This window comes from Mauremys mutica, chromosome 10, assembly GCF_020497125.1.
Source record: "Mauremys mutica isolate MM-2020 ecotype Southern chromosome 10, ASM2049712v1, whole genome shotgun sequence".
NCBI classification, from domain to species: Eukaryota; Metazoa; Chordata; order Testudines; family Geoemydidae; genus Mauremys; species Mauremys mutica.
The window spans coordinates 49,166,941-49,192,275 of record NC_059081.1 but is presented as its reverse complement, the minus strand read 5'-3'; the positions used below and the strand labels follow the sequence as shown (position 1 = coordinate 49,192,275).

At 40.9% G+C, this 25,335-nt stretch overlaps 1 protein-coding gene across 2 annotated transcripts in view; it reads left to right on the top strand.

The window, feature by feature from the left end:
• Positions 1-25,335, top strand: part of LOC123378841 — a 142,130-nt gene that overhangs the window by 43,246 nt on the left and 73,549 nt on the right. Inside the window, exon 2 of one of the 2 annotated variants that reach the window (XR_006582756.1) lies at positions 13,239-13,726. The exons of the other annotated variant lie outside the window; for it this stretch is intronic. The gene's annotated coding sequence lies outside the window, so the exon portion shown is untranslated. Of the gene's footprint in view, positions 1-13,238; positions 13,727-25,335 lie in introns of those variants that run through there. 2 annotated transcript variants of the gene reach the window in all.

The following is a 25,335-nucleotide window of genomic DNA, read 5'->3' as shown; positions in this document are numbered from 1 at the left end:
TGGGTAAAATCAACATAAACTACCACTGGCAATAGTTCTTTCAGTAGATTTTTCATTGCCATACTGGACAGAATATTTTTTCCAATGGATAGTATGACTTGCCTGGTTCCCTTCCCCCACCCCCCTTTCTTCCTGCACATACAACTGGGCTGTACTGCATTCCACAAGTGCAGTGCTATTGTCTCTTGTGTCATTATCTCAAGTGTGCTGAGATATGTCCTAATTCCCAGTGTCTCTGTGGATCACTGTGGCTCCCTTAATGAATAGAATAATTAACCATGATTATATGTGTTCACATCCAGTTTTAATTAATCAATTGCACAAGTAATATAGAAGTGATGAATCACATGCAATAAAGCTAAGCATAAGAAGGGATTTACAGATAAGACACTACATGCTAATGATAGAAGGGAAGGAAAATAGAGACTTTACAGAGACAGCCATTAGGAAAAAGAAAGGTGCCGAAAGAGAGACACTAAATTGTTGGACATATTCCTCTTTGCTCCTATCTTATGCTATATGCACTGGGGCCAAAAAGAAAGGATTGTTAAATGACATAGATGTGACTGATGAGGTAAGAAATGCTAACAAAATTGTTTGAACAATGATTGAAAAAGCAAAAGGTAACATTTTCCTCTCATCAGGCATTATGCAAATGTAAGAATCATTTCTTAACTACACTATTTCCCCCCTAAAACAGATAGAGGCTGGGGTGTTTTATTTTTGCTCTTGTGGATGCTCATTTTAGCTACCGTCTGCTGTAATTATGAGATCTGAGGAACGCTTCTATTTTGTTACTTGCATGCTTATTCACTGGCTGTATCCTTGGGACCCACTTGTTTCATTAATGTTTGTGTCATTATTATATCAAAAATTCACCAGTGTTCAATAAATGAAACATAAATGCTTCGGTTTCTACCTATTCATAGTATTCAAAATGCTATAAATTAATAAATGTGAAAATGATAGTAATTCTTTAGTTTTTCTTGAAATCGTGTTTTGAACAACATAGACGGTTCTTCAAAGAAGGGATTTGTCCTGGTCTAGACTCTGACCCAAAGGATTTAGAGTCATGTTGTGCTCAGCTACTTTGTGTAAACACAGGGGTGGAAGATTGAGGCTCCAATGGGTGGAAGGGAGCGTTGGGATCATTCATATGGAAAGAGAGATGTGTGCACCTGGGAGGAGTCTGGGACTTCCAGAGGAAGATTATGAGGATCTGGAGTAATTAGATTATGGATGGAGCATTGATTTCAGCGGGATTGAATGGGGTATAAATCAGCAGAGAATCTATCATGCTGTATACGTAAAAAGTAAAAGTAGCCTTTCTATACTTCAGACTTGACTAGTGGGATACATAGTTTAGTGTATTGGCAGCTTTAGCCTGCTTGGAGTAGTACTTTGTATACATGTGCTTTAGTTTTATTGTAGAAGTTCCTTAGTTAATAGCTTGTACCAGAGTAACTACTAGCTCTGAAGCATTTCTGAAGCTGCATTCCTGTTCACCCAGCGCAAAGTAGCATTGCCAGGCATCCAGTTTTTGACCGGAACGCCCGGTTGAAAAGGGACCCTGGCGGCTCCGGTCAGCACCGCCAATCAGGCCATTAAAAATCTGGTCAGTGGTGCTGCCGGGCTAAGGTAGACTAGTCCCTACCTGTCCTGGCTCTGTACTTTGCCCTGGAAGTGGCCAGCAGGTCCAGCTCCTTGAGGGGGTGGGAGGGGACGCAAGTGGCTCCATATGCTGCCCCTGCCCCAAGCACTGGCTGTGGCCAATGGGAGCAGCAGGGGTGGTGCGTGTGAGCGAGAGCAGCAAACAGGGCCTCCCAGAGGATTCAGGAGGCCTGGGGTCTTTGGCAGCAGGTCCAAGGGCAGAAGGACCCCCCGCCGTGGGTCTTTAGGGCACTTCGGCAGCGGAAGGACCCCCCCGCCGCTGAGTTGCCACCGAAGACCCGGAGCAGAAGAAGTTCCGGGGGCCCAGGCTCTGCAAGAGTTTTTCGGGGCCCTCGGAGCGAGTGAAGGACCCCACTGCAGGGGCCCCGAAAAACTTGTGGGGTCCCCTGTGGGGCGTGGGGCAAATTGCCCCACTTGCGCCCCCCCGGGTGGCCCTGGCAGCAAGCAGAGCCTCCTGGGCCCCCTGCCTAGGAGCCAGACCTGCCAGCCGATTCCGGGGCAAAGCGTAGAGCCAGGACAGGTAAGGACTAGCCTGCCTTAGCCCCACTGCACCGCTGACCGGGAGCTGCCTGAGGTAACTCCATGCCCTCTCCTGCACTCCAAACCCCTCATTCCTGGCCCCATCCCAGTGCCTGCACCCCCACCTGGAGCCCTCACGCTCCTGCACTACAACCCCCTGCCTCGTCCTGCAGCCCCCTTCCGCACTCTGAATCCCTCGGCCTCACCCCCCAGCCTGGAGCTCCCTCCTGTATCCCAAACCCCTCACCCCCAGCACCACCTCTGAGCCTGCACCCCCAGCCCAGAGCCCATACACCCTCCCACATCCCAACCCCTGCCTCAACCCACAGTCCCCTCCCACACTCCGAATCCCTCAGCCCCACCCCCTAGCCTGGAGCCCCCTCCTGCATCCCAAACCCCCTCATCCCTGGCCCCACCCCAGATCCCGCACCTCCTGCCAGCACCCGCTCCTACACCCCAAACACCTGCCCCAGCCAGGAGCCCCCTCTCACACCCTGAACCTCTCATTTCTGTCCCCACTCTGGAGCCCACACCCCCAGTTAGAGCCCTCACCCCCTCCCACACCCTAACCCCCTGCCCCAGCCCAGTGAAAGTCAGTGAGGTTGGGAAGAGTGAGCCACTGAGGGAGGAGGAATGTAGTTAGTGGGGGACAGGGCCTTGGGGAAGGGGCAGGGCAGGTGACATGGCCTCGGGAAAGGGGCAGGGCTAGGATGTTTGGTTTTGTTTAAGTAGAAAGTTGGCAATCCTAACTAAAGACTAATCCTCAATGAATCTATACTGGCAAATACTGTCTACGGTTCTGGCCCTTATTCTCCAGTGTTAGAGCAGAACTGCCTTTTCTTAGGGGTTCTTTCTAAATAGTCCATAAAGGTATTGCATTGTCCTTAGCAGTTAAACACATTACTTATATTAGCTACATGGCTGGTAACATCAGTATGTGACAGTTTTCAAGATATATTGTTTAAACTAATCAGGTGGCTGTGTAATTTTAGATTTTCAGCTGAAAAATGCATTTTATAAACCATTTAAGATCACACCTGTCTATCTGTTAAGATATTGCATTTGGTTCTACCACAGTTCTACTAGGGTCTTCTGTGATTAATAAAGATAATACATATATAAACTGGAGTTATTTCAGGAAACTAGAGTGTTTAAGTACAAAGAGAGTGAATAAATGATTTCTGTGAGAACACTGTTATACAAAATATAGAATACTACTATGGGGGTAGATAACTTATCAAGTGATAACTCAGTTGTGTTATTCAATAGTACAGCATCAGAATCATGGAATTAATTTTGATTTTCATTGTTTGGAATAAGGAATTATGGGCTTTATCCTGAAAATCAAGTGTGTGCTGCAGGGCACTCAGTGCCTCATAGGATCCAACACTACATCTGGTATTGTAATATTCTGCCACAATGTAAAAGGTCCGTGAATTGCAAAATGGTGAGATTTTTGCATGGACACTTTGTCCTAATGTAAAACAGACCCTGTAATTGTGCCAAGGTCATTGTTTGCATAAAATACCATTCTTGGAACCCACAACTGTGGAGATTAGAAGAGTCAAGTCAGCTCTGAATAGCATAACAGTCTCTTCAATTAAAATGTTTGTACTTCATCAGCAGCTATTTTCCTACATTTTCCACTGCCTCTTAGAATCATAGAAGATTAGGGTTGGAAGAGACCTCAGGAGATCATCTAGTCCAACCCCCTCTTGCCACACATTGCTGCAGATCTTCCTCTAGATCTGCACATAAAGAGTCTCCTCTGTGCATGGATGACTCTGCGTGATAACCATTCTTCCCTCCTGCTGGACCCCAACAATGCACATTATAGGTCCAGGGTCTGTGAAGGGGGTGGGAGTGGCAACTGGGTGAGCAGAGGTGGAAGGAATAGGCTGATATGGGTGGGGACACACACTATCCCAACTGCAGCCTTTTCAGTATTCTCTGGAAAAGATAATTCATCACTGGACTGTATATTTTCCAGAGCCCAGACCCAGGAGTCTCAAGTGCAGCAACAATTAGTGTAGACCTGGGTGTGCAACTCCTTTATAGATACATTGTCAAGAAGCTGGAATTTCCCTTTGCAGAGGCCTCTGTGTAGCTACATAGCTTCTTGTGATGGACAGATGGTATCCCTATATTTGTAACTATGGGAGTAAGGGAACCAATTTCCACTGTTATCTGCTGACACAGTTGCAACACAGTTTGTAGTATATTTTGTCTCAGTTACTGGTTTAAAACTCAAGGCCTTTAGCTGAGATAAAGGAACTCAGTTAAGTCTTGTTTACATGTTATAACCATGTCAAGGGCTATTTAAATTAGTAGTAGGACCTTTCATAAGGGTGACCTAATTCTAGTGAATTATTTTCTTTCTGCGTGGATTTCATTGCATTTAACACAGTAATATGCATGCTATGACATTAAATATCATAGTGCACATTTCAGTGCATAAAGTCTTTTGTGTTGATGTGGCATTTTTTGTGTTTAAATCCTTTTCTTGCTTTCAGTGCCTCAACACCTGATTGATGAGCAGATCAAAATGGGAGTTGTAGCTTTATGTACTTTGGATACCAACCTAATTACCAATTTCTAATGTGCCATCTGCTACTTTTTATTGGCTTGCCATAGTATAAACTGTAATGAGCCCCATCTTGCACCAGGCCACTTCTGAAAACAAGGGGAAAAATGTGTTGAGTAGCGTAGGTACACTGAGGCTTAATTTGTTCAGGGTAATATAATTCTTTAAAATGTGCCAGTGCTTCAAAGTGCATCGTATTTATAATGGGAGGTGAGAAAGAGATGGATATGGAAATAGAGTATACATCCTCAGTCCACTCCTGCATTACCATTTTAATGTGATCAGGGAGCCCACTCATCCTGGTATTAGCTAGGTGTACACATGTTGAGCGGAATTGTTCCTTTTGTAACTCTATTGATTACCCTTTTACAACCTTACTGGTCTCTCCAGGAACTTCACTATTTATAATAATCTCCATTATTCTTAGGCTCAGGATTTTTTTTGTTTTTTTTTTGAAGTTGCCTAAAAGGTCTGAATGCCCAATTCCCATTAACTGTAATTCCCATTAATTGAGTGTTGAAATCCATTAGGTGACTCTGAAAATCTCTCAACCTTGAACTAAATCTTGGAACCACCCTTTGTTTCCTGCAATTGTATAATTACTTCAAAAATCCAAGTGTTTGCTCTTAATATTGTTGAAGGAGGAAAGAATTGCTAAATCAATGTTCACGCAATTACTTTAAGCCAATTTTAAGTTCTTAGTTCATGTTCCTTTTGGGAAAATTATATTACATGATTAATTGCTATCCCCTAAGACCTGCTTTCCAAAAAATCTCATGCTTCAAACAATCAAATCATTGCCTTTCTTTATTTTGTGTCCCATCACTGCAGCAGTGTTCCTGATATTTTCTTGTGTGTTACAGCTGATGTCCTCACAATGACAGAAATTCATCCCTGGTGCAAGCCTACTGAAGTTGTGCCAGGGATGAATATGATCCAATATGTCTTGCCCTACTTTTTTGAATGATAGTTCAAGTTTATTGTGAGGAAAATGGATTGTAAATATGCATCATGCATGCATAGCTTGAAGTCAAGGTTGTTCTCCTAATGTGACTTTCATTTGGTAAAATATATTTAAACACCTAAATAAACTAGCTGTTTGAAATTAAAACATAGACATGCATCTAAATGATGCTGCATCAGGAACTTAAACAGAAAATTCCAAGGAACTAGAGATAAAAACTTCCAGTTTCACTAACTTCTAAAATGCTTCCCTCTCCCCATCTTTCACAGCTTTGTCACTAGACTAATTAATTTGAGCACAAAGGCAAGTTAGAACATTAGTTGCACAAATGCATATTGTTTTCTGTTTTCATAGACACGTCTATTTAGGAGCAATACAATCAGCTGCTGGGTTCTTAATTAGCCCAGGGAAAACAGGGAAAAAACCCACAAAATACTGTGAAAAGCTTATAAGTACAGAACTAGATCATGTTAAATATATAGGTCCTATCCCTGTAGTATCTGAAGGCAGATTTTTTAAAAGGTATTTAAGCAACTACAGATGCATATAGTTACCTAATAGGATTTTCAGTAGTGTTCAAGCACCTCACCCTTTTGATTTCACGCTTAATGACTTTTCAACCCAGGTAAGGATTGCTTTGCCATGTATGAAGAGCTGCTTACTTTTTCTTCCCCCGTAAACAGAGGGTTTTGGGGTGGGGATTCCTTCCATACATCCTTTAGGCAGAGCCATGCACCAACCCCCTTCTGATGCAGAAAGTTCAGCTTTGAAGCACACATGAAGCATTGGGCTTGGATCCTAGTGTACAGGGATCTGTCTTAAATCCATCACTGTCCGTAACAATAAGAACTTTTTGCTGCTCACTCTCAAAGGGCCAGAATAAAAGTGGGATTACAATAGGAAGATAAAAATCTAAAAAGAGAAAAAGGTTTAGAAAGACAGAAAAGTGGATGAGATGCTCTTACTGACAAGGAAACTCCACATAGTGTACAGAATAGCTTAAAAAACACATTACATAATTTACCCTATTCTAAAATTTGGATCTTCTCCTTTTGTTGTTCCTATTATCACCTTTGTAATGCACTGCTTGCTTTTGGCTCAGATTTGGTGCTCCTCAAGAAATTCCTTCTGCTACCCATTTCAAGACATGCTCCATAGTGCTGCTACTTTCCTTGGCAGACTTCAAATTGTTACATAGTATGCAGTGATAGAGCAGCAGACAGCTACTCCCTAAATATTTGATATTTGTACCTATGTGGGTGTTTACTTCCCCAACGCAATGAAAACAAAGTAATGAAGATTGAAAAGGACCTTAAAAGACATCCTTTTACATACATTCTGCTAAAGTATTTACTTGTTTTGCAGTCTAGAAAGTGCTTGCAGTCTGAGGGTTAACACATGAACTATCTTGAACCACTAACTAAAGCACACTATTTCAGTTTGCAGCTTCATATCATCTTCAGGGAAAATTACTAATCACTAATTTCCATTGAAGAAGTTAAGGGCTTGACAATAATCCTCCTGCACCTTTCCCCCAGATGCTCAATGAGTCCTTCAAACCCCAAATTCTTTCTGCCCTAACTTATTTTATGCTGACAACCTATATGGACTCAAATTAATAGAGTACCAAACGGGCCTTTGTTCAAGTTCAGCAAAGGTAATTGGCTAATACAGGGGTGGCCAACCTGATGCTCTGGAGCCACATGCAACTCTTCAGAAGTTAATATGCAGCTCCTTGTATAGGCACCGACTCCAGGGCTGGAGCTATAGGTGCTAACTTTCCAATGTGCTGGGAGGTGCTCCCTGCTCAACCCCTGGCTCTGACCCTGCTCAACCCCTGGCTCTGCCCCCAGTCCACCGCTCCCCCTCCCCCGAGCCTGCAGTGCCCTGGTTCCTGCCCCCTCCCCCCCAGAGTCTCCTGTACGCCACAAAACAGCTGATTGGGAGGCGCTGATCAGCAGGGCTGCCAGTGGGCAGGAGGCTGCAGGGGGGAGGGGCCTGATATGGGGCTGCTGACATATTACTGTGGCTCTGTGACAATGTACATTGGTAAATTCCGGCTCCTTCTCAGGCTCAGGGCTGCCCGGGGGGCGGGCAAGAGGGGCAATTTGCCCCAGGCCCCGGGCCCCACAGCGGCCTCCACGAGAGTTTTTCAGGGCCCCTGGAGCAGAGTCCTTCACTCGCTCTGGGGGCCCCGGAAAACTCTCGCGGGGCCCGGGCCCCCGGAGCTTCTTCCGCTCTGGGTCTTCGGCAGCAGGAGGTCCTTCCACCCCGGGACCTGCCGCCAAAGTGCCCCAAAGACCCGTGGCAGGGGGTCCTTCCACCCCGAGAACTACTGCTGAAGTGCCCGGTCTTCGGCGGCAATTCGGCGGTGTGGACCCTCTGCCGCCGAAGACCCCAGGCCCCCTGAATCCTCTGGGCGGCCCTGCTCAGGTTGGCCACCCCTGGTCTAATACATTATATTTTCATACTTGGGTTCAAATATGATGGAGGTCCCAAATAAAAATTTAAGTGGTTTCAAGATGGGGTGATGTTTTCAGTTAACCTTAGTTGAGTCCCTAAATGTTGCATGCTGAAAATCCACATTTAGACCCCCAAATTGGAAATCTGGCTCCTAATTATCTGACTTGCACGCACAAAAGTATATATGCATAAATCATACCTGGAATTTGAGAGGTTATTGATGAAAATATGTTCCCTAGTTGGTCTCATAATGAGCATTTTCCCACATTATAATTCAATTATCAGTCATCTTAGCAGAAGTTCAGAACTTGAACAATGAGGTGCTGAAAGTGCCTGGATTGAAAAGCAGCAGAAAAGCTGAGAGTGCCTGACTTGCATAGAAACAATTCACCACACTCATTCTTAAAGTAACTTTTAAAGTGGAAAGCAATAGTCTAAAAGTTGGTTCCAGAGAAAACTCCAAAAGCTCAAACAGGTGAGAGATGGAAATGACTAAGCAGATCAATCATTTTGTCTCTTTGCCCATGCAGGATTTTTCTCTATCTTACATATCTTTTAGTGTTCTGTACAGCCAAGCTATTAGAGTCCCAAAAGTCAGGGTACCTACCATGTCCCTTCAGATGCTTTTCCATAGCCTCGGAAATCTTTTCTCCCATTTAGTACAAATATCACCTTTTAAAATTTCCTTCTTTTATTCCTACTTGTACCACATCATGAAATCCTCTACTTTCTTGGGGTGAAAATCAAGGCTTCAGCTCCAGTGAAGACCAGTGTAAAACTTCCATTTTCTTTCATGGGCCAAGATTTCACCCTGGGCATTCATAGCTTTTACAATATCTGTAGACTATGTAATTGTCTCTTAGCTCTCTTTTTAGTTCTTTTAATCTTTCTTAAGTCAGTCCCTTCAGCATTTTTGTGATTTTTCTGAACTCTCAAAGTGTTAGTGTTGTATTCTTGTTGAATCCTCATCATCATCTTGCATGGTCTGTTTTCCCCCCTATATATTTAATTATTTTTATCTATTAATGTTTGTTCCAAGAGTTTTTAGTAGAGATAAACTGGTGGGAAGGTGACTAACTTCTATCAGTATCACCTTTTCCCCTTTACTTTGAACATCAGTACAGCATTTTGTTCCCCTGTACTGGTGCTTTTCTTGACAATGATTTTTCAAAAATCTCAATGGCTCACTAAGTTCACTGAATTCCCTTAATACCATAGGATGCATAATATGTGAGCTGGCTTGGATGTAGTGATTTTTCTACTTCACTACATATATTTAAAAATAAACGGTTACCTTTCAAAATATGTAAGTCATCCAGTATGAATCTCCTTAGAATTCATAAAACCTGACCCCTCTCCACTTTGGAAATCCCCATAAGCTTTGGATAATGGTCTTATGTCTTCCCCTCCCTTTCCTCTGGAATACAGCATTAAATACAAAGAACTTCCATTAAACACAGCTGCAGGGTCTATGGGTTGAGAATCTTTTACACTAGTATGTTTAGTGCAGCTTTGTTTCTGGAATTTTTCAGGCTGAGTGGATCCACTCTTCCTTCTCTAGTTATGGACAAGCCCAATGAGAATAGTGTTTTCAAATGCTGTAAATCTCCCATTAATAGTGTTCTCCCAACACTTAGTGGCAAACACTGTTTGTTCAAAAAGTATACTTTCCAGGTAAAATAAAACTGAGCTGGAGAGAATGTTGCTCCATCTGAAGAGTCAACAGAAGGTTCACGTAAAGATACAACAGAGAGGATGGTTATGACCTTCACTTGCTGTGTTGTCTCAAATCTTTATTGTTTGCTCTTTGGGATTGGGTCTGTGTCTTTACTTGTTTTGTGAGGGACCTAGTACATTTTGGGTGTTGATTAAATAATTACTTCTCATAAAAATAAGTTAAAAACTCTTCTAAACATTTATTTTAGTTCTTTTGATTTGGATGTGTTATAACATGTATAAAAGTAAATATCTAATTCACAGCAGCCCATAGGATTCATCCTGCAGAGCTTTAACATCCAAGGGCTTCTGTGGAACTTTTAAATTGCTACTGATTCCCATTGTTGTTTGACTGCTTCCTACCCTGGTGTACCCTCATCACACACAACAGTCCATTGTAATAGATTGGCCCACTCCCACCCCTTATTTTAATGGAAGCAGCAAGGTTTTTAAATTAGCTTTTAGAAATGCTGGGTAAAGAGTCTGTCATTAGTCATTATTTGCACATCTTTGTAGGGCTGTTAGAACTCCCCAGTGCTCTCAGTTCTGGGTTAGAATGTCCCCAAATGTTTCCATACTGTTAAACTTACTTACAGCTGAAAACGCTCTGCTAATGGAGTCATTAAATATATAACACTAGAAGAGTGGGAGAAAAAAACACCTTCCCTGTTTGTGTAGAGAGGAATGATCCTGTGAAGTGTTGAGTCCCTTCACCTCTCACTGAAGCCAGAGGTAATGGAGAGTGCCGAGTGTCTCACAGGATTATGAGATTGTGCTTGAAGGACCAATTGAGCCAGTTTAATGTACCTCCCATCTACATTTAGCATGGCAACAGTTCAGCCTTGCTCAGAACTACAGTTGTACCAGGACATAAAAAGCGTGTACCTTATGATTAGCACTTTGGTGCATGGATACATTAGGTATAGAAGAAATTTCAGGTGGCTGAACTGGTGCTATAATTCCTACAAGTACCCAGTAGGGATGAGGCTTTTGACAAGTGTTTCCACATTTACATCAGAGGTGAGACCATGTGATAAGACCCTTTGCAATTTTGAAATTTGTTTTAGTTCTAAGCTGTAATAAAAACAATTTAAAATGTCCTGCAAAATGCAATTTTTGGAAGAAAAAAATGTTTTGGGTCAAACATTCCAGTTGGATAAAATCAAATGTTTCATTTAGATTTTGACTTTTCATTTTACTTTCTATTATACAATAAATTTCCAAAACAAAGTCATTACAAAACAAAAGATTGAAATTCTCTGTTCTGTTTCAGCCTTATCAAAATGTCTTGTTTTGATTTCTTTTAAATGAAATTTTGTCAGAATCAACACATTCCATTAGAAAGTTTCAATTTTGAAAAAATGATATTTTCTAACAGCAAAACCTTCTGTCTGAAATTTTTCAGCCATCTGTAAATGTGAGTAAGTCTATCTAAATCCACCTATAAGGAAATAACCCTTGCCTGGAGTCTACTTGAAAATAGGAATCATGCTCCTGAAATGGAAAAGAGTACATTTTTTAACACTCTCTAGAATTAATTATAACTATGTCAATCATCCTTTACTTCTGCTAGTTGCTGCATTAATTTAGCCTTGAAACTGGAACTAACAGGGACAGCTGACTGCTTATTTTTTTTCCTGATCCTTCACATTTTGAGTTACAGTGTGCAGCATCATATTTCACATCACCCCAGATATACACAATAAAAGAAAAATCTATCAAAATGATCTATACTCCAATGGCATGTAGCTCTGTAGAAAGCAGAGATGAGTGGCGTTATAACATTCCACACACTCTAACTCAACATGTCGTATTAGAAGAAAAAAAAAACTTTTGGATTAGATACCCAGTCTGTAATTTATAGCATTGTTAGGTTTTAAGTGGCTATGGAATCAATTTACTGTCTAATAAGTTTATATGAAAAAAAAATCAAGAAGCCTGTATCTTTTCAGCAAAATTAGAATGAAAGCACTAAAACTAAATTTCTGAGTTGAACAACTCATTTTCAAACAAGCATATTTTTCCACTGATGCTTTAAATTTTTCATACTATTTAGAATGTTTGGAATGTGAATCTTGTCTGAAGAAATGAATCCATGTAAAGTTTTCTGGCTTGAGATTTTATTTTTACTCTCTCTGTACGACATTTAGCACAATGGGGTTCTGACCCTGATTGGGGACCACTAACAGGAATAAAATAAGAATAATATTGCTACAATAAGCAAATTTAAGCAAATTTGTATCCAGTTGCAGAGTAAAAAATAGAAATTAGGCACAAAAATAATGCTTCCAGACAAGTGAAATGTATATAAACTCCCTTTATTAACTATAAGCCTGATCCCACAGTTGTAATATGCATGCAACACTCATTGGCTTCCATGGCAGTTACATGTATATAAAACCAGCAGGAAGCAACTGTGTAGCTTCACAAACCTCTGTCTGCTACATTCTGCTCTCAGTTACCCTGGTGTAAATTCAGAGTAACTTTGCTGAAGTTACGGGCTAAAGATACAGTGGTGTAACTTCAATGTGAAGATTAGAAGCTTAAGCCTCAAACATTTATAAAAGCTCTCCAAAAAAGAAAAGTCTTTTAGTGGGAGTTAAAGTGATCCGAGTGTACGCATCAGTATTAGATGTTAAGTATAAGTTAACATAATGAAAAATCAGAGTATTATTTCTGAATCCCTGAATAAAGTTTAACAGGATTTATAACCTGAGATGGTATATTGCCTTTGTTTTCGAAGGACTGTATCCTGTTGATGAAGTAGGTACATAAATCGATATGAGAGATTGAGATGCTTCTGATTACCATAAAAATTGTTTGAATATATGGACTGTTCATGAAGATGGAAAGAGTGTTAGCTTAAACAATACAGAATATGGCTTGTTCAATATTAACTGGGCACTGAATCTTTCCTTCATTCTATAACATCCTCAGATATGATCTTGTTCTCCAGGGGCTTTGTTTTTTCCAACTTTCAGACTGCAGTTTGGAGAGCATGTGCAAAACAAAGATTTCCTTTCTTATTTTTCAGAGACAGGCATCTAGTGTTTAACAGTGTGAGAATCACTGGTTAAGAAATATAATTTTATCTGGCGAGTTAACCACATAAAAGATGCCTTATTTAACCATTAAGTCCAAATAGTCCACTTCATATGCCTTTACCATCTCATTTTTATTATTACAGTACGTGCACAGCAAGCTTTATTCTGCATAGTCTGTAATATACATGTGGGGGTTTTTCAAGTTGGTAGTCATATTACTAGCATGAAGAGCAATGGAAGGATTATTAAATTTGTTTGTTCTTTGTTATGGTGGCAGCATGTACATACACAGAAGTTAAGGGCCCAACATCACACTGCTTTCAGAGCCGGCTGACCTGGAACCCCCTTGCTATTTAATGTGATATTGTCAGAGACTGAGACATGGGCACTCACGCCCAGTGGTCGGAGCAGGAGTGAGGCCAGAGGGTGGAGCAGGAGTGTCTGAGTCAAGGCTAGATGCCAGATGCCAGAGCCAAGGGTCAGAACTGGAGTGAGGAATCAGAGTCAACGGTCAGAGCTGGTCTACCTGGGGTGAGGCAAGGCAGCATCAGGAGTGGAACAAGGCAGAGGCAAAGCTGGCAACAGGCAGCCAAAGGAACGATCACAACCATGGATAAATGCTTTGAGTAGCCACCAGATTGCTGCTGCTGCTGGGCTTCAGATGGTGTGGCCAATCAGGCAGCCTTCTACAGGCCAGCTGTACTTGTTGGATTGCCTGGAGACTCGATCAGCTGCTGGCTTTGATCCTGACTGATGGTTTATAATTTTAACATGGTTTTCAATACAGCAAATTTTTTTATAAAAATAAAAGATCTTCTACGTCTGAGCTGTTACTAATTGTTCTCAGAGCTTGATTAGGATTGTCAGTGTGCCACCCTGTGTGAGGCACTTGTGCCTTTTATACATGTAATAATCTGCTCAGTCACTCTCCGTTGTGATTTCTTTGAATCACAGTTCATTTTCTCCTGTACTGTGCCCACTTCTTCTGTAGCCAGGTTGAAATCCAGTCCTTTTCTAAGAATCTGCAATTTGGGAGACATGGTTCAGTACTTGTCCAACACAGCAGTCATCCATCAAAGGATGGGTAGAATCACCAACAATTGAGATGACAGACAAAGGAGTAGCACAGTGTGAATTTTCAAGATATCTAGGTAATACTTTAATGCATTACACATGAAGAAAGATTTAAGGCCAAGAAGCTAGAAGCCAACTTGTACACCTACATTTTTGTGTGCAATTACTGCAATAGAATATGTAAATCAGGTATTTTCTCATATAAATGGCTCCTTCAGTGCCCAGGTAGCCATTAACATGCACAGAGATCAAACTGACATGCACATTTATGATACTTGCGTATGTAAATGTATGCACAAACACAAGCAAAACCTCTGTGCAGGTGTCTTGCCTTTCTTCCCCTCAGGTCCTTTAAGTCTGAGTACACAGCTGGTTTATTATTCATCTATAAAATAACAATGCTTTTGGACATTAAAAAAATACATCTTTATGTCATGGACTTCACATTAACTAAATCCCCATGATTACTTCAGTATTCTGTGCAGTGCCCTGCAGAGTGGGGCTGGCATACCCCCGGGAGCAATCTGCATGGATTGAACAGAGTGAGGAGATTACCAGTGCACTAGAAGTCCATTGGGGAAGATTATGCCTCAGGCAGGCACAATTGCTGAGTGTAGCTTCTGGAGCAGTGTGACTCTCCACTCCCCTAATCTAGGGTTGCCAACTTTCTACTCACACAAAACTGAACGCCCTTGCCCTGCACCACCCCTCATCTGAGGCCCTGCCCCTTCTCTGGGGCCCTGCCCCCACTCACCCCATCCCCCCTCTGTCTGTCACTCACTCTCCCCCACCCTAACTCACTCGCTCATTTTCACCGGGCTGGCTCAGAGGGTTGGGTTGTGTGAGGGGGTGAGGGCTCCAGCTGGGGGTGCAGGCTCTGGGGTGGAGCTGGGGATGAGGGATTTAGGATGCAGGAGTGGGCTCTGGGCTGGGGCTGAGGGGTTTAGAGGGCAGGAGGGGGCTCTGGACTGGGGGAGGGTGTTGGGGCGGGAGGGGGTGAGGGATGCGGGCTCCAGGCTGTGCTTATCTCAGGTGGCTTCCGGAGGCAGCGGCATATCCCCCCTCCCGCTCCTACCACATGGAGGTGCGGCAAGGCAGCTCTGCGCACTGCCCTGTCTGCAGGCACCACCCCTGCAGCTCCCACTGGCTGTGGTTCCTGGCCAATGGGAGCTGCTCAGCCAGCGCTTGGTGTGGGGGGCAGCACACAGAGCCCCCTGGCTGCCCCATGCCTAGGAGCCAGAGGGGGAACATTGCACGGAGCCACAACAGGCAAGGGAGCCTGCCTGCATTAGCCCCACTGCGCTGCCGACCAGACTTTTAATGGCCCAGTCAGCAATGCTGACCGGAGCCGCCAGAGTCCCTTTTCGACCAGGCATTCTGGTTGAAAACCAGACGCCTGGCAACCCTACCCTAATAAGGACCATGATATAAATGGTACAATCTGCCCCACAGACAGAGCCATTGAAGAGTCCAGCATAGAAAGAGCAGCAATAATTTTTTGAATCCTCCTGTATTGCCAGGAAAGTAGTATTTCAAATGTAAGATGAAATAGACTGAAAAAACTTTCTATTTAACTTACTATTTTGTCCATTCTTACTGAGGATCAAATATGGCAGTCTCTTCTACTCTGGTAAAACACCATTGACTTCAATGTGTACTTTACATTCATAGAGATAACCAAGATATTAGGACAAATTGTGCCTCATTATTATTTCACTCTGCTTCTTTCACATCAACCTTGCTCTTTGCCAAAGCACAGGGCTGAGTTCTGTCTTTTCTGGACTTAACAGAAATAATTGCACACACATCAAATGTAGAGCTGTTGTATTTAAATTTTGAACTTTAAGCTTAATTAGTAGCTCTCTGTTGCACTCAAAGAGAGAATACCACACAATTGCTCAGTATGTGCAAAGATTTTTAACAGACACAAACAAACATACAGAATAATCTTTAACTCTTAAAAGATGTTGCAGGATCAGCTCCAAGTATCTGGTCACCTAGGACAGTGGCACTCAACCTTTCCAGACTACTATACCCCTCTCAGGAGTCTGATTTTTGTCTTGCATACCCCCAAGTTTCACCTCAGTTAAAAACAACTTGCTTACAAAATCAGACATAAAAATACAAACGTGTCACAGTGCACTAATACTGAAAAATTGCTTATGTTCTCATTTTTACCATGTCATTTTAAAATAAATTGAGTGGAATATAAATATTGTACTTACGTTTCAGTGTATATTATATAGAGCAGTATAAACAAGTCATTGTATGAAATTTTACTTTGTACTGACTTTGCTAGTGCTTTTTATGTAGCCTGTTGTAAAACTAGCCAAATATCTAGATGAGTTGCAGTATCCCCTAGAAGACCTCTGCCTACTCCCTGGGGTCCACATACCCCTGGTTGAGAACCACTGACCCAGCATATCTTGTCAATCAAAATGTTAGAGGTATGCGACATCAGAATGCAAAACATCCCCCTTCTTGTCCATGGGGCTCTTACTCATACAGGTTAATATTCTTCCCTATAGGCCCAATTGAGGCAGAGAAGGGATTTATAGATCCTCATCTCATTGACCTCAGCCTTCATACTTTTCTTCACTAGCTAAGACCAAAGCCCAATATAAAACAACAAGCTAGCTAGGACCCCTTAGTTTGAAATGTGATGCCTTTTCAGGCATGCTGCAAAAGCCATTTATTTCACATGGTTTTTGGTGAAGATTGGAGGCAACAGCTGGCACAAAAGTGGCAAAATGTAGTTCTGATAGTACAGTGGGCTCCTGGTGCATGACCTACTGAATTTATTGCTGGAGTTTTACAGCAATTTTCCAATGGCTTCACTTGCTTCCTATTGCCAGCTGAGTGCAATTTGAAACTCACAATGTGAATATTGATCTCTAAAGCCCTTTTGTTACGTTCTATCTGAGAAAGCAGCAAAGAGTCCTGTGGCACCACCCACGAAAGCTCATGCTCCAATACATCTGTTAGTCTATAAGGTGCCATAGGACTCTTTGCTGCTTTTACAGATCCAGACTAACACGGCTACCCCTCTGATACTTGACACCATGCAAGGTTCTATCTAAGGTTGCTTCAGTGATCTGTCATGGGAGCTGAGGTGAGATGAAATATGTAACCTAATTTTTTGGGTCATTTTATTTAATAAGACAAATGTAGGCTTGCTCATGCAAATTATCCCAACTGCAGCCTCTGCTCCTCTCATGCTGGGCAGGGAAAGTAGTCAGTGATGTCACAAAGAGACCAGGCTTCACTAAACTTTCCTAAAATCTTAGCAGTGATAATGAGCATGCTTAGAAGTGATTCATTATTAGTCTGCAGCTTTAGTTGCAAATTCAGTACTAATTATGGACTGTTCACATGCAAAGTTCAAATTTCAGTTCCTTTTCCTGCAGCCAGATCTTAAAAGTATGGTTAGAAATTTTTAAAATGTGTATCTTTGAACCTTGGCAAATGCAAATGTAGCTGAACCACATTTTCCAAAAAAAATTATTTTGGGGGTAGGGTGAAATATTGCAAAATTACTTCAATAGCTGATTTCTGAAGTTCATAAAAAAATGACAAGGGGTTAAAACTGAGACCTTTTGCAACCTTACCCAGAGTGACCCGGAGAAGAAATGGTAATCTATATTTTCTATTATAAATCCTCTTACATTTTGCCACTATGGGATGTAATATTCCTTTATGAAAATTTTACCTGGATTAAAAACTTCTAGTCCAATCCTGCAGTCCTTGCACATGCAAAACTCTTATGAAGTCACAGCAAAGCAGTACTGGAATGTTTGTTGTATATTATGCGTTCTTTCCTCTCTTACTGTGGGAACATCCTTCATACCCCTTTGTGTTTACTAGTCAATACTACTCACAGAGTCATCAGTAAATTTATGACTAGCTTGTAACTTAGTCTGAGTAAGGGGCAGCACTTTTTTTAGTTACTTTAGGAGCAGACCAAAGAGTCACATTTCCTCCCTTTATCTGGAAGAGGAGTAGGTTACTTCATCATTGTACACCCAGCACCCAATGGTGCTGCATTGTACACCCAGCCAGCTACTCTACCCTGCCATTTGCTAGTCAGAGGGATGGATCCAGAGTTCCTCCGGCTCCTCTGACCAGGGGTGGCTCTATGTTTTTTGCTGATCCAAGCAAGGGTGGCAGTCAGGGAGCCTTCGGTGGTGTTTCTGCAGGAGGTCCTCTGGTCACGTGGATTCGGCAGCAGTTCTGCGGGTGATCTGCTGGTCCTGCGCCTTCGGCGTACCCGCTACCGAATTGCTGCCGATTCTGTGGGACCAGCAGACCTCCCACAGAAACGCCACCAAAGGGTCCCTGACTGCCGCCCTCGTGACGACCGGCCCGCCGCCCACCATGGCTTGTGGCCCCAAGCAGGCACTTGCTGCGCTGGTGCCTGGAGCTGCCCCTGCCTCTGACCTAAAGGTAAGTAATAAAGGTAATAATTGGAGATATACCAATCTCCTAGAATCGGAAGGGACCTTGAAAGGTCATTGAGTCTAGCCCCCTGCCTTCACTAGCAGGACCAATTTTTGCCCCGGATCCCTAAGTGGTCTCCTCAAGGACTGAATTTACAACCCTGGGTTTAGCAGGCCAATGCTCAAACCACTGAGCTATCCCTCCCTCCTCTCCCTATTTGTTTATTCTCAGGGTGAATGTTGGTCAAACAGCCCTTACTCTTCCCACAACAACTGTGTCACCTTTTGAGCAAAGGCTGAGCAGAAAAGTAAAGGGGTGGAAAGACTTATTCCCCCTTACTTGGCTGTGTGACTGAACAAGAGCTGTATCAATCTAACCCTTGGACAGTGAGGACCCTATCCTGCGAACCTCTATGCCCTTGACTTCAAGACGGGGTTCTACACATGAGTAGGGGTTTGAAGGATTAGGTCTTCAATCTGAAAGTTGTATATAATAAGACTCCATCCCAGAAGTATAAATACCAAACATTATATCATTCAAGGTGAAACATGGCATGGATTTACTGTGCACAAAATTCAGTGTAGTGTATCATCATAATTAAACATCAAAGGGAAAAGGTTGCCTAGACTGCAGTTCATGTTCATAGTATTTCACAGCAGAAGCGGTTCTTTCTGAACAAGAACTCTTGGAGTACATTCCATCTGAAGGAAGAAAACATTCAGGCTTTGAGAAAAAACATATTGACATGGAAACACAAGCTAGTCAGTGGGCCTAAATATATACAGTTGCTAGCTATTAGCCAGATGGACTGGGTTCAGCTCCCAGCTAGATCATGTGTTTCTTCTGCTACCTAAATACAGGAGTCCAACCACATGATAATATTACAATCAAGTTGTTCATTTATCACAACCACAATGATTCAGTTAAAATCCATAATGTTGTAAATGGCAGCAGCGAACAGGCTTTATAGCTAGTAAAATACTTAAACTAAAAGGTAAACTTTTCATACCTGAGGGGAAAAATATTTAGGTGGTGAATTACAAATAAATTACAATTTCATCTATAAATGTAATCCTTCATGTCCAGCTCTCCAGGAAGTAAGGGCACAATAAATTATTCATTATGGGAATGATAGTTTTAGTTAGAACAAATAAATAAATGACTTTCAGTTGCTGCATGGGTACTGACGGGTGTTGGGGGCCTATGATATACCTGAGGTCAGATCAGATGATCTAATGGACATGGACTATCAGGGTTGGAGGGGACCTCAGGAGGTCATCTAGTCCAACCCCCTGCTCAAAGCAGGACCAATCCCCAACTAAATTCCCAAAGGGCCCCCTTAAGGAGGAAGCTCACAACCCTGGGTTTAGCAGGCCAATGCTCAAACCACTGAGCTATCCCTCCCTCCTTTACCTTAAACACTATGATTTTTAGAGCTTAAAAGATGCTATATTGCAATACTATACTATATGCTGTAATGAAAACTGTTATTATTGGTCTGTAAATTAGTCTATTTTGTTTCAAGGCAGTGATGGCGTACATAAAACTGCCTAATACATCACATCAATATTCCATGGGGTTTTTTTATTCTACAGTTCTTCCCATTTTCTGGGGAAGAGTTGGTGTGAAGTACTTTCTTCTTTTCAGAGTCTGACAGTAGCAAAATATAGTTTGAAATCAATAGTTTCCCTCTAGGTAGCTATATCTTACTTTAGTCTAAGGGTCACATGGCCAGTAAAATACCCCAGTGATGTAAGTTACTAGCATCATAAACCGCTATTTTGTATCCTTCAAAGATGTTTTGTAAATGGCTGCAAGATTTTTGGTGCTGCATTGGCAGACCTCAATTTACAATCACTCAGTACATTTGCATTTATAGCAATATTTAAAATGGCCTTCCAACATCTTCTGCATGCATTTTTACAAGTGAAATCATTCTGAGTGGATTACTGGTCAATTAAAGCAGTGCTCACATTAAAGCATCTTCAATGTGAATGGACTTTTTAAAATATATTCTTTTGAAAGTATTAGGTTACAACTTAGTATTTTCTGCATTTTCAAAAAACACCTTTGTATTTAATTTCAAGAAACACTTTCAAAAAAATTCTATTATTTTCTGAATTCTAACATTACATTGATGGCTTTTTTTTCACACCTGAATGCAATTTTAAGGCAAAAAAACCCGATCATATTAAACTTCCCATTTCAAAAATTCAACCTATTAAGCTTTGCACATTGATTTTAAATTTCATTTAAAAATGATTAAACAAAATTATGTTCAGTCAGCAATAGAAAAAGCTCAGTCCATGTTTTAAAATCTTATGGCAGCCAGGCAATAAATAACCAATGAGAGGTTTATGACAGTCATAAACATCTGCTCCCTAGCTGATATATTGGTCAAAATAAGAAAAAATTACAATTGCATGTTTTTATATGTAATCAGTTTTGTGCAGCAAAATGCACCAAAAGGATTTTCTTTAAGAGGGCTAGAAATGTAAAGGATTCTCAGATCAAATCGAATGTGATTATAGGTCCACTATATACTACCACCTTAACTGAAATGAATAAGCAGTGTGACTTTTTTTTTTACAATCGATAGTTTTAAAAGATATCTATTCCCAGAAAGGCATTCTGAGACTGTCTGAAATTAAAGATTTTACAGGGCAGAGAAAATCAGATTCAGTGGTAGTGAAACAAATAGAATTTCAGAAATTAGGATTGCAGCCTTTTATTTGTCTGAGCAGAAAATTGGAGCTCTGATTAGTGCTGATCCTGCATGAACAGAAAGCTGAATTTCAATTTGGGTTTGTTCCTGCATAATCAAATTAAATGGGAGCTTTGTCACTGACTTGCGTAGGAACAGCATCAATCCCATTACACTTATGAAACAGTCCAAAGTATACTAATTTTATGACTTTTAAAATTATAATGTAACACATTTAGGAAGCACTTGTTGCTCTCCTTGTGCTCAATCCCCAATATACACTATGATAGTATGTCAATGAGCCTTGAACCCTGAACTATTTTTACTGGATTTCTTTCATCACAAAATAAAACAAATTATAGACTGGTTTTGTCCATGGTAACCTCTCTATAGTGTGTTCACTCATCAGATACTTTTGCTTTTCCTCTCTGACCAACACTTGAGAGTTTCAGACTAACTGGTTAGTTGCTAAAGATACAACCTAAGTGATAAAGACCCAAGTATGTGTTTTAATGTATCATAGCGATGTCACAAAACAACCAAACAATCCCAGTGGGTCATTTCTGGGACTTCAAACAAGAACCACAATTTTCTAATTCCCAGGCAATTTCTCATTGTCCCTCAAAAGTATTAGGTCTGATACCAGCATGGATTCAATCTGTGACACAGTGTCTGTCAATTAAAACGTCTATTTTACTACTGTTTTACACGTTGTTATGCCCAATTTAAAGTTGCTCCAAAAACACAGCATCTAGGTAAATATACTGTAAAGTCCAGAATGAAATCCTATTCACCAATTAAAAGAAACATAACAGTAACCATTAGCTATTTTCTCCCATTGTAACCTGAGAATATACTGATAAGCAACAATTATTTTGTATCCTCCTCTACTGCACACCATTACTACTCTGAATAAAAAGTGGGGATAAAATGACTTGCCTGCTGCATATGTACACTCCTGATATATCAGGCTTGTAACAGGCTATGAGAGAGACTGTAGGAGACCCTGCATTAAAATACTTTTTGACAGCATGTAATTTGCTTGGATAATCCTGATTCCATGCAGTAGATATACACACTAGCTCAGTCATTAGAGTAGTGACAGTCAGTGTTACAGGGACCCTTGGTGGCTCACCTCAGTCTTTTCACCAATCTAGCCTGCATTTGTATCCCCTAATGGTTCTATTCTATAACTGCATATATAACTTAATCTTTTTAAAAATATGTTCTTGAGCAGAAAGCAAGGCCTGACTTTGGTGGTTCATTCCATGCATTAATTACCCACATTCTGTTTTTTCCTAAACTCTTGCAGTTCCTGGTGGTGTTTTTCTAAGCATTATCTTATATCATTTTGTTTCTGAGCCTCTTGTTACCCTCATATTTTGTATATGTCACAGGGCAACTGAATCAGTATTACCCCTGCATGGTGCAGCAAGTGCATCCATTCCAGACTCCTGGCTCCTCAGCCATCACCATGCTTGGGTGGAAACCTACATCTCTCTCTCTCTCTCTCTCCCTCCCCTGACCAGGGTTTTTCCAGGTTGCACAATTCCCTGCCTGCATTGTCAAAGACCAGCATTTGGGTGGTGATAAAGTCTGAAAGGCCAGTCCATTGCTAAAACCTGACTCTCCCAATCATGGATGAAGCACGTGAAAACCTTTAAAAAAGCTAATATTTTTGAATGGCAGCACAAATGGCTAATGAAAATAAAGGTTAATTGATTTAAGTAGAACTATTTCAAAGTTTTACATTTATGAATATGTTTACACCTTCAAACAATCAAGCAATGATTATGATTAGCCAGAGAGTGATGTCAGTTTCGGTAGTCTGTTTCCCAAATTGGAAAACGTGATACCTCTTCCGAGACAATCAAGTTTCTCTTGGTGCAGTAATATGTCTTGAACAAACAATTTGTAGTTATAAATTCAGGTATTCTAAGGAAAGTTCCTGAGAAGTCATGTTAGAAATTGCAACTGAACCAATAAAATTAGGACATATTGTCACACTAAGCAAAGCACTTGGTAGCTGTTGTGACATCAATGAGACTACTCAGGTGGTAGTTAACCATATGTGTAAGTGCTTTGCTGGACCATGGACATTAATTAGATGCAACAAAGAGTCCCTTTTTACAGATCCAGACTAACACGGCTACCCCTCTGATTAATTAGATGGTATTTTATTCATCTATGTGTTTTCCCTGCTTTGAAGTTATAGTCTTATTTCTTAATATACGATTTTGAAACTACTTTTTGTTTTTCAGTTGCATCATTTTCTCAAAATAATGGTCAACATATAACAGGTTAACTTCACCAGAGGTGGTGCAAGGAGGTGAATCAAACACTTCCCATGCTGGATCCTTCTTTCCCCTTAATCTTCCTTAGGCTTACCATTAAGCTTGGCAGATTGTTCAAACAGAGTGTCTATCTTTGATTATTTGTATCTAGCTGTGGTGACTGTCTGCACAGAGTTTAAGTGACTTCTCCTCAAGAAGCTGAAATATGTAGCAACTGAGATAAAGAGATTTGTTGTAGTTATCTGGAAAAAATGAATTAAAGGGCCAGAGAAGATTTAAAAAAACAATTGTAACTAAAGGGATAGAAAAGTTTTTATTTTGTTTTCATCAATAAAATGTACATCATCATTGATTTGGGAAGATTTGCCCATTTCCTCTAAGCAAAGTCAGCAGCCAGTTTGAAGTTGTCAACATGATATATTGTTGCATTAGTACCAATCTGAATCTGTATGCAGTGCTCTCTGTTCATCTAGAAATTAGTGTTTCCTATTAATTAAAATGGGTGACCATTCTTACCCTGAGCATTTTATTGGTATAGCTAGGAGTACAGGTAGGAGCAAGGATTCTCTCGTAAGGCCAAATTCTCTTTGTCTTATTCACACAAGTAGCTCCAAGTAAGGCAAGCAGGATTTGGCCCAGGGCAATATTTCCTAAGTTTTCAAAAGATTCTTGGTCACTAGCATCTTACAATAAGATATGACCAGTAAAAAGTTAAAAATGCTTTCTCCATTATAAACAAGCATATAAGATATTTATTTGTTACAATGCCATCACTGATGAAAAATTTAGGTTTATGTTAGGTGTCGGAAACATACAGCTGGTAATTAGTATCACAGTAATTAGAATCCCTGCTTTAACCAATGAATTTTCAATTTCCATATGTTCAAAAAAGCATTTTTTCCCTTCTACTACAGATTCTAATTCTATTCAGATAATAAAATACTATCATCAGCTTTTTTTGCTTTGCTTTCCTCAACTACTAGACTTACTTTATTGTCTTGGAAGAGGTATCATGTTTTCCAATTTGGGAAACAAATCTGAAACACTGTTTCTGGGAAAAAAAATCTCCACTCTGAGAAATATGCATATGTTGTTATTGAGTCAAAAGCTGGTGGGAGTGACATTAGTGTGACAGCAGCTGCCTTCTTGGCCTGACACACTTGGGATGGAAATAGAAGCTGAAAGCATGAGCTGCTACAGCTTAGCTAGACCTGTAATAAACTCATATCCCCTGTAGATTGAACACAGAGGGAGATCTGTAACACTGACCAGTGACATTAGCACATTTTAATGAGAAAAATGTACTTTTGACCCTAAAAATATCATCCCAAAAGTGTCCTGGTTATTGATTTTGAAAACATGTTCTCCTTAGCTTTGCTGAATCAGTTCCTTTTCTGAGTGCCATGACGACAGAATTTTTTTTTTAATGTACTGGAAAGAAACTTTCAAATCTGAACGTCCATCCCTGTAACCCTGTAACCTTGCATCCCTTGCATGAAACATCAGGAGAAAAAGAGACGTTCTATAATATTGTACATAGACATTATTTTTAAAAGTATCACCAGACTTCCAGCTCTTAAGAAATCAGCAGGTGCTTGGCCATTCAGTCTATGCTGCATTTCACTTTGAAAGCACTGTAGAGGGGGGAAAAATCAATTAAATCCATTTCACAAATGCTCAAAGCCAAGAATACTGATTGTCATAGCCAGCATTAAACTCAATCAGGCCAGGTTTCAATCTCTGTAATCTAAAAGGGAGGTGGAAGAGGAGATTATTTGTTTAAAAGGAAAAAGGTTAAATTGTCAGGAAAAAAGTACCTCTCAATATAGTTATAAGATTTCACAAGTATTGGTCTTTATGCAGAA